General features: G+C 38.0%; 1 protein-coding gene and 1 long non-coding RNA gene across 2 annotated transcripts in view; both read right to left on the bottom strand.

The window, feature by feature from the left end:
* Nucleotides 1-902, bottom strand: part of LOC134813387 (arf-GAP with coiled-coil, ANK repeat and PH domain-containing protein 2-like) — a 79472-nt gene extending 78570 nt beyond the window's left edge. Inside the window, exon 1 of the mRNA XM_063821123.1 lies at nucleotides 879-902. The gene's annotated coding sequence lies outside the window, so the exon portion shown is untranslated. The remainder of the gene's footprint in view (nucleotides 1-878) is intronic.
* A 2616-nt stretch (nucleotides 903-3518) lies between these two features.
* Nucleotides 3519-9441, bottom strand: LOC134813503 (uncharacterized). The gene is made up of 3 exons (XR_010160029.1): nucleotides 8689-9441; nucleotides 3824-3922; nucleotides 3519-3697 (listed from the first exon to the last, which is right to left on the bottom strand). It is a non-coding gene; the product is annotated as an uncharacterized LOC134813503 (long non-coding RNA).
* Nucleotides 9442-15386: the final 5945 nt, after the last annotated feature.

The raw sequence follows: 15386 nt of genomic DNA, 5'->3' as shown, positions 1-15386 counted from the left end.
TGATATCAGCTCTGTCTTCAGATTATCTCGTGAAGCTTGGGTTGGTAGTATGAGTACTTGATCACCATTACTATCAACATATTGCTTATGAACCTGGATTCCGTTATCAACCACTGTTTTTTCTAGATCTTTACATGGAACATTAGCACCTTTTGTAACAACCAGCAAGGATTTTGTTCTTATTTCATCAAGCCACACGTTCTCACCCTGATCAGTAGCTGGTTTCAAGGTACACTGTGCTTTGGCTATCGAGATGAGATTATCAACAGGGGAATGGTTAATAGATTTCCCAGCAATTACATTCTCCAATAATTTCTTAATCTCTGTAACATCACTAGCTAAGTGTGTTACTCGGTTGTCAAGTACCTGAACATGATCATTAGTTGTGCTAGTCTGCTTTACTTGATGATGTGTAAAGCAAGGATCACACATAAAGAGAAAGTTCCCCATATGTTGTTCTTTACTTTTGTTAGAACTGTTTTGTACAAAAGCTGTGTAGAAAGACTTGGTACAGGGATTATTAGGCATTGACTTAGACTTGGGCCTAGCACTGTTTGAGTCATTTGAAACAGGAGTCACACAGAGGGCATGAAACAACTTTTTACAATTGATACAACATACCGTTTCATCTTTAACTTGGGCTTTTTCAACTGCACAGTTTGAACAAGTGCCATTTTCCTCAAGCTGTCGAGGATCTTTTAATACATTGTCATTATCCTGTAATGGTACATAATTCGAAGACACCGACCCGGCCACTTTAATTTCCATATGATCTATCTTTGGGGGCATCACAAGAAGATCCTGTTGGGGAGCAGGTCTTAAACTGTAGTCACGGGGGGTAGTGACAAAATTTGAGTAAGTGGCAGTTTAGGCGTCCTCAAATTATTTGTTATATAGTAGTGTTGAAAGTATTAAAACGTGTATTAGGGACTTAGGCCATTAAAAATACCCTGCTGTAAGTTTGCAAGGTATGTGGACTAAGTGGGTCGAGAGGGCTGCCAGACTTTGGGGCCGGAGTGATATGATCCACCGTATACGTCATCAAGTAATTAACATGCAAGCTTGAAGCTTGTGGCGTATAATTAGTGATGTGATCCATGGACCGAATACAACCGACCTAGAAATGGGCTAGATCTGGGGCAGAGCCCACATGACAACTCTGTACATAGAAGCTACGTTTGTGGGACAATTTCGAAAACTTAACTAAAGTACTAGCAAAACTGCGCATTTTGCTCTAGATACATACTTTTTTAGAGATTTTACCGTCGTATCCTCTATAATCACCCTTGAATTTGTTCAATTTTAGGGAGGGGCACCAAAAGGGGAGGGGTGCCAACAGGGGGGCGCTTTTTCGGCGGGGGCACCAACAGGCAACGTTACGCCACTGCTCTAAACGTGAACGTCTAATTGAGAAGTGATACAGATGCTAAAGAGGGGATACACTCTATTTCAGTTGCCAAACACTTTGAAATTGTAGGAACAAATGTTTGAGAGGTATAGAAGAAATAATCAAATATACATGTATAATATGGCTGCAGGGAGGCAGTGGTGTGACGAAGGGTTTACTGTATTAGAAATGACATTAAACATGTATTAATACAAAGTTTATTTCTGGGAATCACTTTTAAGAAAAACATGACTGCCAAAATTCAAAGAATGAAATTTATATTATTTAAATTTGTAGAATAAATCTATCTTTGCATCGGGGATGAGGATGAAACAATTCTGAAAATCTCACAACAAAAATTTATTTGTCATGACTATTTATATTCAATGAATCATTTTCAACAAGTATCTGTAGTATAGTATCTGTAGTATAGTACGTAGAAGACGTTAAAGGGGCTTATCTGCTTGATACATAATAACTTCCGCTGAAAAACTGATGATTTTTGTTTTCAAAATAATAACCGAAATTGAGTCAATAATATAGGTTCTGTTTTAAAAATTTCATGGTAGCGCTCGATTTTCATATTTTAAAAAATGCAACAGCCCAAAAAAGTTTTTTTCAGTCGCTCCAACTACTTGTTTTAGCAATGTTTCATTGTAAAATACTATAATTGATAATTGAACAGCATGTGATAAATAAACTTAATAAATTGTGTTAGTAACTATATTATATTGCTTGTATTATATTGCTTGTAGGTTTACAACCTACCAGGACGCGCGCCGAGTTGGACTCGTCGACGGTCCAATATATGGAACAAATATTTTACGAGTATCACCCGTTAATATATTGCGAGCAGCTGTAATTTAAATACCACATGACAATTATGTTAACGGGTGATACTCGTAAAATATCTGTTCCATATAGGACCGTCGACGAGTCTTAATTGACGATGTCAATTCATGGCAGCTCGGCGCGGCACAGTAGCGCATCTCGCCGATCTAGCCAGGAATTGATGAATTCCAGCAAAATACGCGCCAAAAGACGCGCAGTTGCGGAGTGATGTCAACGATTACTTTACACACTGATATCACTAAAATTTGGCGTGACACACGTGTAATAGTAGAAATTACTAAGCAAGAAGTATACTTTCACAGGATTGACTTCGTGCAGTGATGGCAATGATTTCTTTAAGCACACCGATGTCATTATAATTTGGCGTAACCTGTGATATATATATAATAGTCTGAAAAGGAAAAACACATGGAGATTGTAGAAATTACTTAATTACTAGACAAGGAGTATACATTTACAGGATCGACTTCGTGCAAAAATTCAAGACGGTAATCACATTCGACCGAAAGAAACACGTAATATAATAGATTCGTTCAGACCCATGATATACTTTTTCCTCAGCAAGGGTGTACACTTAAGACAACAGGACCATTAACCTTGCGCAAGTTTGTACAATACATTATAATAATAACAAATTATTAATCTCATCTCGGTAACTTTTTAAACGTTCATGAAGGCAGTTTTTGACAGAATGGCAACTTTACTTGTTATCAGTGTTCATTGTCATGTTAAAGGTTTCCTTTATACAAGTGGTAGCTTAGGCCAACTTAATTATACTGTGTCATGTGTCTTAACAGAGTATTTACTATTATTGTGCGGCAAGTATCAGTATTCATGCGGCAATGCAAGGAATAAAAGCAAAAGAATCACGATGTTAATTGTTCACTCTCCGATCTAGCGCACCCTGACAGAACAGACTGTCCTTGCATGGTTTTACCATTACAACATGATGAATTAGGTAAAACTATAGCCGAGCACTCCCCCAGCAAAAACGTGACCAATGCAATTCAATGTAATTCCACCATATCTATCAATCGTGTTAATGATTACAAAAGCCCGAGGTCCACCGGTAAATATAATCAAGTGGAAAAAGGTTGTAGACATATCACAAAATCTATGTTAACTTAGATATTCTAATAATTGGGAATAATTTGATTACATACTTTAAAGAGAACAGTAACCCTGGTCATTAGAAACACCCCTAAAAGTTCGTTTTTTGACAAAAAATTTAAAACTTCTGTAATTTCATTTCTGTTTTAGTTACGAGTTCTGCCAGGAGTTTTCCGTCGAAATTTTTCTGTCTGACATTGGACGTTAAGTCTCTTTTGATCTTTGCTGCTTGCTCTGATCGGATTGAGGCTCTGTGACGACGTGCAGTGGACTTTGAGAGAGAGATAACAGCCTCATATCCCCGTATCTTCACCGAGCATTGCGATGCAGTGTCTCCTCGAACCGTCACTGAGGGAAAGAAATGTTCACAAATCTGATTTATTTTTCAATAAATAATGAACATGCAATATACATGAAGGTTTTAACAAACAGGGTTCAAGCCAGGCAGCATGGTTGAATAGTGAATAGTAATACCTGATAGTGAGAGAAACAACTGCACCAAGACTGAAGACGAATGAACTCCGTAAATTTCTGGCCGAAAATAAATCGTCTTTGCAAATTGTAGATCCCCTCCTAAAAATATAATCTATATTTAAGAGATGTAAAAAATTACCCCATACGTTTGGTCTTATGGCATAGCCATTCTTTATTAGTTTATATAATATGTTTAGCGTAAAAACATCGATTAGATCAGGTACTAAGTTCTGTACGTGACATCGACTAAGTATAATTTTGGAATTTAGTCAAAAACCCACCCACCGACCCTTCTGAGGTATTAAATGTTGAGAAATCACGGTACTAACTGTGTCTTAGTATATAAACAGCTTTAAACAGCTCATTAAACAGTGGGAAAATTATACCCACTAGGGGTTTTGTTTTCAATGTAGTCGAATTAGATGAAATAAAAAGTTACAAAAACAGGAATAAACTCAAAATCCCAAAAATACTCAAAATTGAAATTAGAGGTGAAATGGGTTTTTTGGGCTTAGTACCATGTGCCTGTTTTTCTGGGAAATGTGCCATGTAATAACTGTGTTTTGGAAGAAAATATGACCCACCCCAACGTCACCTACGGTACTAAGTGTATCCCCCCCCCCCCCCCCCCCCCCCCCGATTACAATCTAGCGATTGTACCAATACAAGTGTGTGGCTATATTGATTGATCCATGTCACGTGTCATTTGTATATAATATGATCTCTTAAAACTATTAATACTACATTCGAAGTGTTCTAAACAGTAAACATCCTTCATTCGTGTTTATTAAATTTTCGGCGAAATAACCACCGAAAAACAGTTCACTTTACCGTCTGTACTTGAAAATTCACGGGACGAACTTATGAATATATCGAAGTTCCGGTGTTGTGTTATAGTGATTTATGGACCGTTCACATAATACGTTATCAACACAGAGTCAGTATTACTAATTATTATCGAAATATATTATACGACTGAAAGATCAAGCCGTCTTAAATCCTGAGACAAAAGATTTAACGGAAGCTTCCTGAAAAAATCACACATTGAATAATTAAGCTTTACTGGGCCGCGCTCAGCCTGTCATTCCGCCAAATCTTTATTATGTTAATGAACATAATAGCCTGGGGTCCTCAGGTTACTGGAATCTTTAATGTTAATGAACATAATAGCCTGGGGTCCTCAGGTAAAATTAAGCTAAATAACGATACAGTTAATTCCCCCCCCCCCCCCCCCCCCCCCCCGCCCCATCGGCTGATTAAGTAACATATGTCAACACCCCGGCCCCTCAGTACGCCGGTGATAAAAACCGGAAGAGAAGCGCGGACAAACTTAGAAAGAACTGCTGAAAGAAGTGTATTTTATATTAAAACTGGTGTATTATAACTGATGTATAATTCTGTCCGTGACCCAGAACGTGATCTGAGCCGCGCGCACGTGCTACAACAGAGCTGAGTCAGCTCCGAGCTGAGTGTAGATAACTGATTTGAGTGACACACTAACTATTCAATTTTAACTGTTTAGAGAGATTTTCAAAGAACGTTCCATGGTTCCTAGAATACCAAATAAAAGATTCGAAATGTAGCATACAGTGAATATGTCCCTATAAAACATTGTAATGTAGATTATTATTATCGACAATATAGGCAGTCGGCAGAGTGAATGAGTTCAGCCATCTACAGATTATCGGGAGACCCCCGAATTGCCCGTATCCATGGAAACGTAAAAAATACTTAGACGTCGCTCAATCTTTCGCAGGTAAGTTTAAGGCATATCTTTTCTAAAACGGAAGAAAGACTGATTGTTTTAGTTCCATCCAGTTAAACCCAATTGTCAAGCGACAAAATATTTATGAATGTGCTAGAACCTGGTGTCCCTATATATGTAGACGAGATTATTTGTGAATTATTTTTACGACTATGATCATTTTCTCAGACTGTCAAAAGAGACAATTTTGAAAAAGCGTTGAAAGACCTCATGGATCAAATCAGCTTTGGATCAATGCCAGGGACAAAAGGATTTCGCGGTAATTTTGGCCAAAAATCGCGGCACCGCGACAAGCCAAACTAGGCTAATTCGCGGCTATTTCGCGGCGGGAATTCCGAAAATCGCGGCATATTCGCGGCAACAAATCGAAAAATCGCGGCAAATTCGCGGCAAAAAATAATGTATTTACAGTGCTTAGTTAGAGTTCACATATTCTTTGACTATTCTATTTGATCGGCTCATGTCCCATGAGGATATGATCTCATCATATGATGTGATACAGGCTGATGGGGGTCCATAACAACGAGTTACGAGAGCTACCATAACTTTGACATGATCTCAAATGTTGCAATGTCATACGTACTGTATGACGAATCTCGTTATCAATACTATATAACTTTCAACAGACGACAGGAGACATCATCATTCGACCATCTGCAATTCACAACGATAGCAATGGAATACTACGACCTTCTCAATCCTATTCCTCTATCCCTACCTAGCATCGAACCTCTACCCCTCGAAGCTTATATAAACCTTGACAACATCCTTTCCCCAGTCCCTTGCACGAACCTTCTTGAAGTTTTAACCACATCCCGTGGTAAGCCCATGGTTGTTCACGAAGACAACCTGTTTCAGCAACGATCGGAGCTGAAAAACAACATCAGTTACAGATGTAACCAATACCACGCGAGGAATGGAAATTGTCCTGCCACCATTACCACAGACAAGAACAGAAGTCTTCTTCTAAGTTTCAACGGGCCCCACAACCATCCGGACAGAAGCCCTAACAGTCTAGAGAAACATAAGAAAAGACATCGGCTGCACGTCACTTACAATACCAAGCAAATAACGATGACGTTATCGATGACGAAATATCTGACAAGTGACGATTCAATAACAACACTGATTTAACCTACTGTTCGATTTCCTAATCCATTGTATGTCTTCTGGTCAACTTTATGTCGTTTGGTCAAGTTTTGTATGTCTACTGGTCAACTTTATGTCGTCTGGTCAACTTTATGTCGTTTGGTCAAGTTTTATATGTCGTTTGGTCAACTTTATGTCGTCTGGTCAAGTTTTATATGTCTACTGGTCAACTTTATGTCGTCTGGTCAAGTTTTATATGTCTACTGGTCAACTTCCATATACGATCTCGGAAGTCAGACCTCTCCTTCGCAATACGAGCTCGGAAGCGGGAGCTCCGCCTTCAGATGTACGTATCAAGAATGACTCGGACAGAAAATTTTTTCAAAGTTTTTCTGGAAACTACTTTTGTTCATGTTTCATGCTACCCTGATCATTATGAGCCAAAAATATTTTTCCGGTTTTCAAAAGTCACACATACCCTTCGATACACGATATTGGACTCGAGGGCTCCCCTTGTAATGCGATCTCAGAAGGCAGGCCTCCCCTTCGCAATATGAGCTCGGAAGCGGGAGATCCGCCTTCAGATGTATGTATCGAGAATGACTCCGACCGAAAATTTTCTAAGTCAACATTTTTTCAAAGTTTTTCTGGAAACTACTTTTGTTCATGTTTCATGCTACCCTGATCATTATGAGCCAAAAATATTTTTTCGGTTTTCAAAAGTCACACATACCCTTCGATACACGATTTTGGACTCGAGGGCTCCCCTTGTAATGCGATCTCAGAAGGTAGGCCTCCCCTTCGCAATATGAGCTCGGAAGCGGGAGATCCGCCTTCAGAAGTATGTATCGAGAATGACTCTGACCGAAAATTTTCTAAGTCAAAATTTTTTCAAAGTTTTTCTGGAAACTACTTTTGTTCATGTTTCATGCTACCCTGATCATTATGAGCCGAAAAATTTTTTTCGTTTTTCAAAGGTCACACATACCCTTCGATACACGATATTGGACTCGAGGGCTCCCCTTGTAATGCGATCTCGGAAGGCAGGCCTCCCTGGCCTTTCGCAATATGAGCTCGGAAGCGGGAGCTCCGCCTTCACTTTCAGAGGTATGTTATATGTATCGAGAATGTACCTACAATCAGAACTCACGGAAGGCTGAAAATGTGATTGGTTTCATATACTTGTAGAAAACGTGACATTTGGCCCGCAGATTTTATGGAAAATACGCAAACTTGGTCCTCAGATTTTAAGGAAAATGCGCAAATTTGGTCCCCAGATTTAAAAGATAATGCACAAATTTGGTCTTCAGATTTAAAGATTTTTCGCGAAAAACTGAAAAAATCGCGATTTGTCGCGGAGAATGGGAGATTTCGCGGTCTGTCGCGGAAAACGTAAAAAATCGCGATTTGTCGCGGAGAAAGGGAAATTTCGCGGTTTCGTACATGCCGCGAAATCCTTTTGTCCCTGATCAATGCCGTTTCTCGATAATGACTTGACAGAGGGTATTATCAAATTGATTGTACAGGAGTGCCACAAAATCTGCTTTCCACAAGATTTGGATGCCTTGGTGTCGGGGTTGAGTGAGTCAACTAAATTGGACATCATGGAAATATTTTACGATATTTTTAGATTGAAGAAGGTCGACGGGATTTCGATGTAGTTATGTCTTACATCAGTCGCAAATACATTTGACATAATATTGGACACCCCCCTTAGTACCATGTACCTGTTTTTCTGGAAAATGTGCCATGTACTAACTGTGTTTTGGAAGAAAATATGACCACGGTACTAAGTATATGATCCCCCCCCCCCCCCCCCCGATGCTATCATGATTGCATAGAATTATGTACTGTGAATATGTTAAATTACAGCATTACCAAGTATAATTAGTTCATAGATCCACGCCCTACCTACCAAACTGTTACACAACATGAAGGCTTTGATTTGCTTCTAATTTAAGAGCTATAAAGTGTATGAGAAAAATCAACTATAACAGGTTTAGATGTTTACCTGAGTTCTGTATCGTTCGATAGCAACTCCATCTATACATCTAGTCAGCAAGCCATTACTGTACGTGTATTCCACCAGTACTTGCGATCCTCGTTGCAGCTTTCGCATGTTTTATGGGTCCAGCTTTCGCAGTTTATGGCTTCTACCTTGCGATTTCGTAGAAGGTAGACCATTTCTTGCTGTCACGGGCTAACTAAATGGCATAAGAACATTGAAGAGCGACCAAAGCAGCCTCATTCAGTGCTTTCTTCTTCGTTCTCTTCGTCAGTCCAAAGCAGTTGAGTAGAGCTGGTAACCCAATCTCTACCGTAAAGAGCTGAGCTTTCCAAACTCACCCGTCGATGCCAGCTCTAGCTGTTGTACCTTACTTATTTACGCACGACTTGGTCACCACAAGTCAGTTCTATCAGAACCACTTCTCTCTACAATTTCAGGTCTCTCGGATGTGTTGTAGATGTGTTGTATCGTGTCCTCGTCCCAGATCAGCATCCAGTCATTCGCCCTCTCAAACGGCATCTCCTTCCTCAACTTCAGCTCATCATAGCTCCCATTCTTCAACTTGAATCGTAACGATTATTTGTCGGAGGGCGTGGAAAATGCGGAATTGTAAGTCTTGAGTTGGTCTAGCAAGGCTCCAGCTATGACACGCAGAACGTTGTCATGCCTCCAGTTGTATCTCTTGGAGTTTCTTGCTACACTACAGACAGTAGACAGCCAGGATGTGGTTGATGTTGCACGTCTTCCTAAAGTTTCCTGTCCTCGAATAGCTTCACAGCTTCATATTAGCAGGGGTATTAGCCACATCATTTTGTCGAGTTTAGATGGAATTTAAGGAGAGCTGGGCTCATCTTGTAGTTGTAGATAAGGTTGTTCCAATAAAGTCTAATTGCGTTGTGTCTCCCATGTCAAGAACCTGCCCTGTACTACCTTGTTCACCGAGGAGGACTCATGTTTACATCTGAGTCCTCCTCGGTCTTTAGTTATTACTCCAAACAGCTCCTGGAAGTAGAGATCTCGCTCCCTAGCAGTCAGCTCCGTCGTATACGACCATTTTGAGCTGTTATTGTAGGCTTGTTATATAAGGCTTCTATACATCTAGTGTTATCACTGTTCTTTAAGGCGTGTCCCTTTGATACCTGAAGAGACTTGTATTAAACTAAATTGATAATTCATTGCGGTTATAATCATGATAGAAACTTTGATGAACCTATTAATTATATTATAGTATTATGATTATTATATAGTGCAATAAGAGTTTCTACCTTTTTAACCCTGCACTAAGCTAAAATATATTAATTAAATCTGAAAATCACTTAAAATCTTACCTAAAAATTGCAGTCTAGCCTGATTGCGACATCATTAGAAGAGAGAACTAATTGAAATCCAATTCAGCAACAGACAAGAAACCATACTTCCTGCAAATTTGGTAGTTATTTTTTATTTGAAAATTCAATTAATCATTATATATATAAATCAAGCGTTACATTTCAGCCATGCAAAATTACAATGACATATTTTGATATACTAAATGATAAATGGTACTGCAATATAAGTTGCTTAATGTTTGGCCGGATGACAACTAACGAGAAAAATAAACTTGATTAAATATAATAATTAATTCGGCTGAACCAACACATAGCAAGAGCCACATTAACGTTGGGGCCGTCGTAAAAGTCATGTCAACCTAGGAAATTGTTTCAGAGTATTTCTCTGATTCTGTCGTGTTGATCATCATTTCACAATGCCTCAGCCGTACTAAAACACAACCTACGATTTGAAAGGGCTCCCGTATGTTTGTTTTATGTGGGCAACATCGTAGAATACACACGCTATACACTATGGTTTCAGAGCGGATACTAATCTCATGCTGCAGTGTTAATAAGCATGAAAGTACAAAAGGTAACAAAATCTTATCGACTACACAAATTCAGGTTATTAAATGATAAAACAACTTCTTATCTACTTCAGCCCTAATGTCATAACTGATCACATATTATCTCACCACCTCCCTATATTTACAATATTTGACTGGGAAATTAGCAAGAACAAAAATATTCACAAGCACACTCAATATTATGACTATTATAAATCAAACACTGATAAATTTGCTGAAGTCTTGGGTAACAAACTAGACAAGAGGAAGTGTGTCAAACAGTATATATTCATTCAATTAAATCAAGTGATGCAATACAAACCAGACAATGAACCAATTATAGATTTTACTTACTTTCATGATATCTTTAAAAACAGCATTGACGAAACCTGCAAACTAGCTGTACCCAAAACCACTAAGCGCACTATCCAGAACAACCCCTAGATTACTGGCGGGATTATAGCCTCAGTAAACCACTGCCATGGACTGTATGATGACTGGGCGAAAGTCAGGAAAGTTAAGTGTAAACAAGGCGAAACTGACACAAAAGGGGGCACATGCCTGTGTTCTATCTGCTGTAATAAAAGATACCGTTATGATGACTACATATAGAAATATAGAAAGGCTCTAAAAAAGGTTCGTTAAAAGGCTGTATCTGAATATTATTCTGACAAGTTTCTTGAAACTCAGGGAACTCCAAGAAAACCTGGGAACTGATAAATAAAATTCGTGGCAAACAGAAACGTGATATCAGACCTATATTTACCATAGACAATGAAAAGATAACTGATCGCAGAGTTATAGCTAATGAATTCAATATAAGTATTTTGTATCCCTAGCATCTAACCTTAATGCAGCCTACACAGAACTAGGAGAGATACAAATAAATCAGCTTCCAAGTTTCTGTGACTTCTTACCTAAATCGAATAGAGCTAATATATATCTACATGACTGCTCACCTGAGGAGGCTAATATAATGTAACTTGCCCAAGCGATAATCATGTTATTGCATGACTCCTACATTTAGGCTGTGATTAAGAGGTAAATAGGGGTGTGATAACCTAAGACTAGGAGGGTACAAAATTACGGCCACGGTCCTTTTAAGTTTCGATTGTTTAATATTTAGCTGAAAATACGACACCGATAATAGGTAAATACCGATTAATTAACGATTGGTATTGGTCAATATACTCACCATGTATAATTAATCTCAGCAATAATGGATACTAATCCAAACAGCCGGCCTGGTAACATAGTAATGTATCTCTTGACATATATTAATGATATAGAAATACGATATTTTGGGGAAATATGTTATGATCGGCCTATGCTGCTCAGAAGTAGAACCTAAATAGTCGAACAAGCCTATTAAACCAATTTCAACATTCAACAACCATGCTACTTCATAAATCAATGATTGAAAATTGAAACATCAAAATTGGACAGTGATCTTGACTTACCCTTATTATAAGGGCCTTATACAATATATATATATATATGTACATATATTAAATCAGTTTCTGTATAAAAGCATTTAAACCGGCGTTGACAGTTTTGAAGTTCCTGTAAAAGAGGACATTAGTTTCTAGTAACTGAACTAACTTACACAAACTCAAACAAGTCAGTCGAGTTTCTGTATTTGCTTAATAAGCTGGTAATCGTACCGTTCCCAATGTAAATGAAAAAATTCCTGACCTTCAATTTGCTGAGTAATAGATCATACGGAATTAATGAATTAAATGGTTAAAGCCCAAGATTGCTTAATTACTACAAAACACAACAGGTTCTTAGTTCTAAAACGACAACTGTTCCATGTTCTATCAAAATTGAGAAGAAACGTAACTAAAGCTCAAAAGATAGATTCTTGATATCTCTTCTGTTACGAAAATCAGCTGGTTCATAAAATTAATAAAGAAGATTCGCATGCACGATTTAAAATAAAAGTAGAAACGTAATCGAAAGACAAACTGAACAAATGAGGATAATGTCTTGAAACGGGCTATATATAATAGTATAACGTAGCGCTCGACTCCAAATAGAATTCAAATAAAAATGCGCTCCGGTAGTTTCAACTCCCAGCAGCTGGGAGTTGGAAACCTGGAATTCACGTTACTGTCGCTGTGAGAAGCCTTATTGAGTGCGCGGCGCGGCACAGTAACGCATCGCGCTACAACGACGAGTCCAACTCGGCGCGCGTCCTGGTAGGTTGTAAACCTACAACAATTATGTAACTTAAAAATAAAACTTTACTGGAATAAAGCAATATTATCAAAATTTAGAATATAATAAAATGTCATACCCGTCGCTGTTAGCACATTATTTACTTTGCCCTCAAATATATTAATATTATTTATAATTTTATGATTGATGTTACCATTTACAATTAGTAAAACAATTTTTTTAGGAAAACAAATTTAAATTTTGGTATTTATTAATAACAATCAAAACATATCATATCATAAAAATAAAGCCGCGCGTTGGTTGACTGCCTCAGTAAGGTGAATAATTTAAGCTTGAAGGTGCCCTGCGCATTTACAGAACCTTATGCGGCGATCGCATATTCACGAGGACCTGTGAGCGCCAAAATTAATTTAAAGTTTCTAGAAATCATACATCACTACGAGTTACTCATGCTTTTGGATTATTAGAGTGCGGATTGTTAGGTATTTCATTCATTCATACTTTAATTGACGATGTCAATTCATGGCAGCTCGGCGCGGCACAGTAGCGCATTTCGCCGATCTAGCCAGCGCTGTGAGATAAGAAGCCTTATTAAGTGCGCGGCGCGGCACAGTAACGCATCGCGCTACAATTCATACTTAATCGGTTTAAAGCTGTATATTTAGAACTCACTATTGTTTAAACTACGAAAGCAGAACGTAGATAATGGACAATATACCGACGACAATACCAAAGACCCGAGTGCCGCATATGCATTGACTTTTCCGGATTTTTTTTAAACGTTAAAATTTAGTTGGGTATAATTTTTTGATTTATTGAGCTCAGTAAATCAAAAGATCTAAATTTTAATTTTTTTCAATTTGCTGACCCAAATTTTGTAAACTATTGGGCGACGTTCATAGTTCAGCCTTTTGTTCCGCCATTCATTCCGCCTCATTCATTAATGCAACAGCTAGCTTTTAGTTTTATATTGACCATTGTTAATGATCTGGCCCGGCGCGCGCTACTTCGTAGCTCGTGCCGTCGGGCCAACATTTTTTGTATCACGTTGCAACCCCCACGGTCGTTTCACTTTATCGTTCTGACGATACAGGGGGAGCCGCGCACTTCGTGCGCGGCGGGTCATACAACGTATGACAAAAGAAGAAAGCGGCGCGCGCTACTTCGAAGAAATTTAGACGAGTAACATCCGTCAAGTTTTATATTGTCAATTTTGATAAGTTTTGTTTACCCAGCTTTTTAGTTTAGGCTTTTTTATTTTCCGTATACTATATGCAGGTTCTCGAAAAGAGCGCCGCGCACAGAGACAGGAATATCTGGTCAATTTTTCTATCACGTCGTGACCACCACGATCGTTTCACTGTAGAGTTTCTACGATACAGGGGAGCCGCGCACTCGTGCACGGCGGGTCATACAACGTATGACAAAAAATGGTGTGTATTTTGTACATTTTTTAGTGTAAATTAATTTATTAATTTATCACTTAAACACGTATCACAAATTATTTTATTATAATAAAAAACTTTTGTGAAATGGTTATTTTGACTTTAAATATTTGAACTAAATATGAATTGATTGTGGGTATAAAATAAAATTTGTTTTACTAAAAAAATTTGTTTTACTAGTATACTACTATTAGTATAGTGCTATTTTTTAGTACACTCACGCTACAATGTAGATATATTGAAAGGGTATGAAAATATTTTTAGCCTTATGTCAGGGCGCCCCTTTATTTGACCCTCTATCACGGTTCACCGATCATTTGGCTAATTGCTAAGTTCAACTGGGGAGACATCAGAGGTGCGAGAAGGAACTTTGTTAACATAGATAGTCTAGATTTGAACTTGGACCCACAAGGCCAAGGGTGATATTCAAACGTTTCTCCCGATATTTGAGATAGGGAATATATTGAGTTTTTGAAGGGTCGGTTTTATATACAGGGTCACTGTGACATTATGTATATATACTGTTTAAAAAATGTTTATATTGAAAAATAAATAAAACTGAGGAGACATTACACAGGAAAACAAATTTTTTAGGAAAACAGATTTAAATTTTGGTATTTATTAATAACAATCAAAACATATCATATCATAAAAATAAAGCCACGCGTTGGTTGACTGCCTCAGTAAGGTGAATAACACAAAAGTGTAATTTCGCATAGATCCAACGGATCCTTAACCATCTTCCTAAACTAGGTGACACTAGGATTACAGCCCTGAACCCTGAAGTTTTGTCTTTCTTCTGCACAAAATGCCAAACCTACAACCATAACATACATGAAGCTTGACTGATTTAATGATATCGTAACACCCGTGTGTCGGATCTCTAATGAGAATCAGAATTATTATGTGGTTCGCCAAGAATTGTCTCCTACTCGGCCCATTATGAGAGTTTTATTGTTGAAATAGTTGTATTGCATTGGCATCAGCATGTCCATCCAACTTAAAAGTGGTTCAGCTTAAATGTTTTTCGAACTTCGAATTTCGACAAACAAGGGCCTAGAAGCAAACTTTCAAATATAGTTCGATCCCATACCACAGCTTGTTTCAAATTTTCAAAGAAAGTTATAACAATTGACCAATCAAAATCAATGCATTTGATAAGTTTTTAAGTTATGTATGACGTGAATATTATATTTAGG

This window comes from Bolinopsis microptera, chromosome 3 (genome assembly GCF_026151205.1).
Source record: "Bolinopsis microptera isolate Bmic1 chromosome 3, MBARI_Bmic_1.0, whole genome shotgun sequence".
NCBI classification, from domain to species: domain Eukaryota; kingdom Metazoa; phylum Ctenophora; class Tentaculata; order Lobata; family Bolinopsidae; genus Bolinopsis; species Bolinopsis microptera.
The sequence above is the reverse complement of the archived record's forward strand: the minus strand, read 5'-3'. Positions and strand labels throughout refer to the sequence as shown.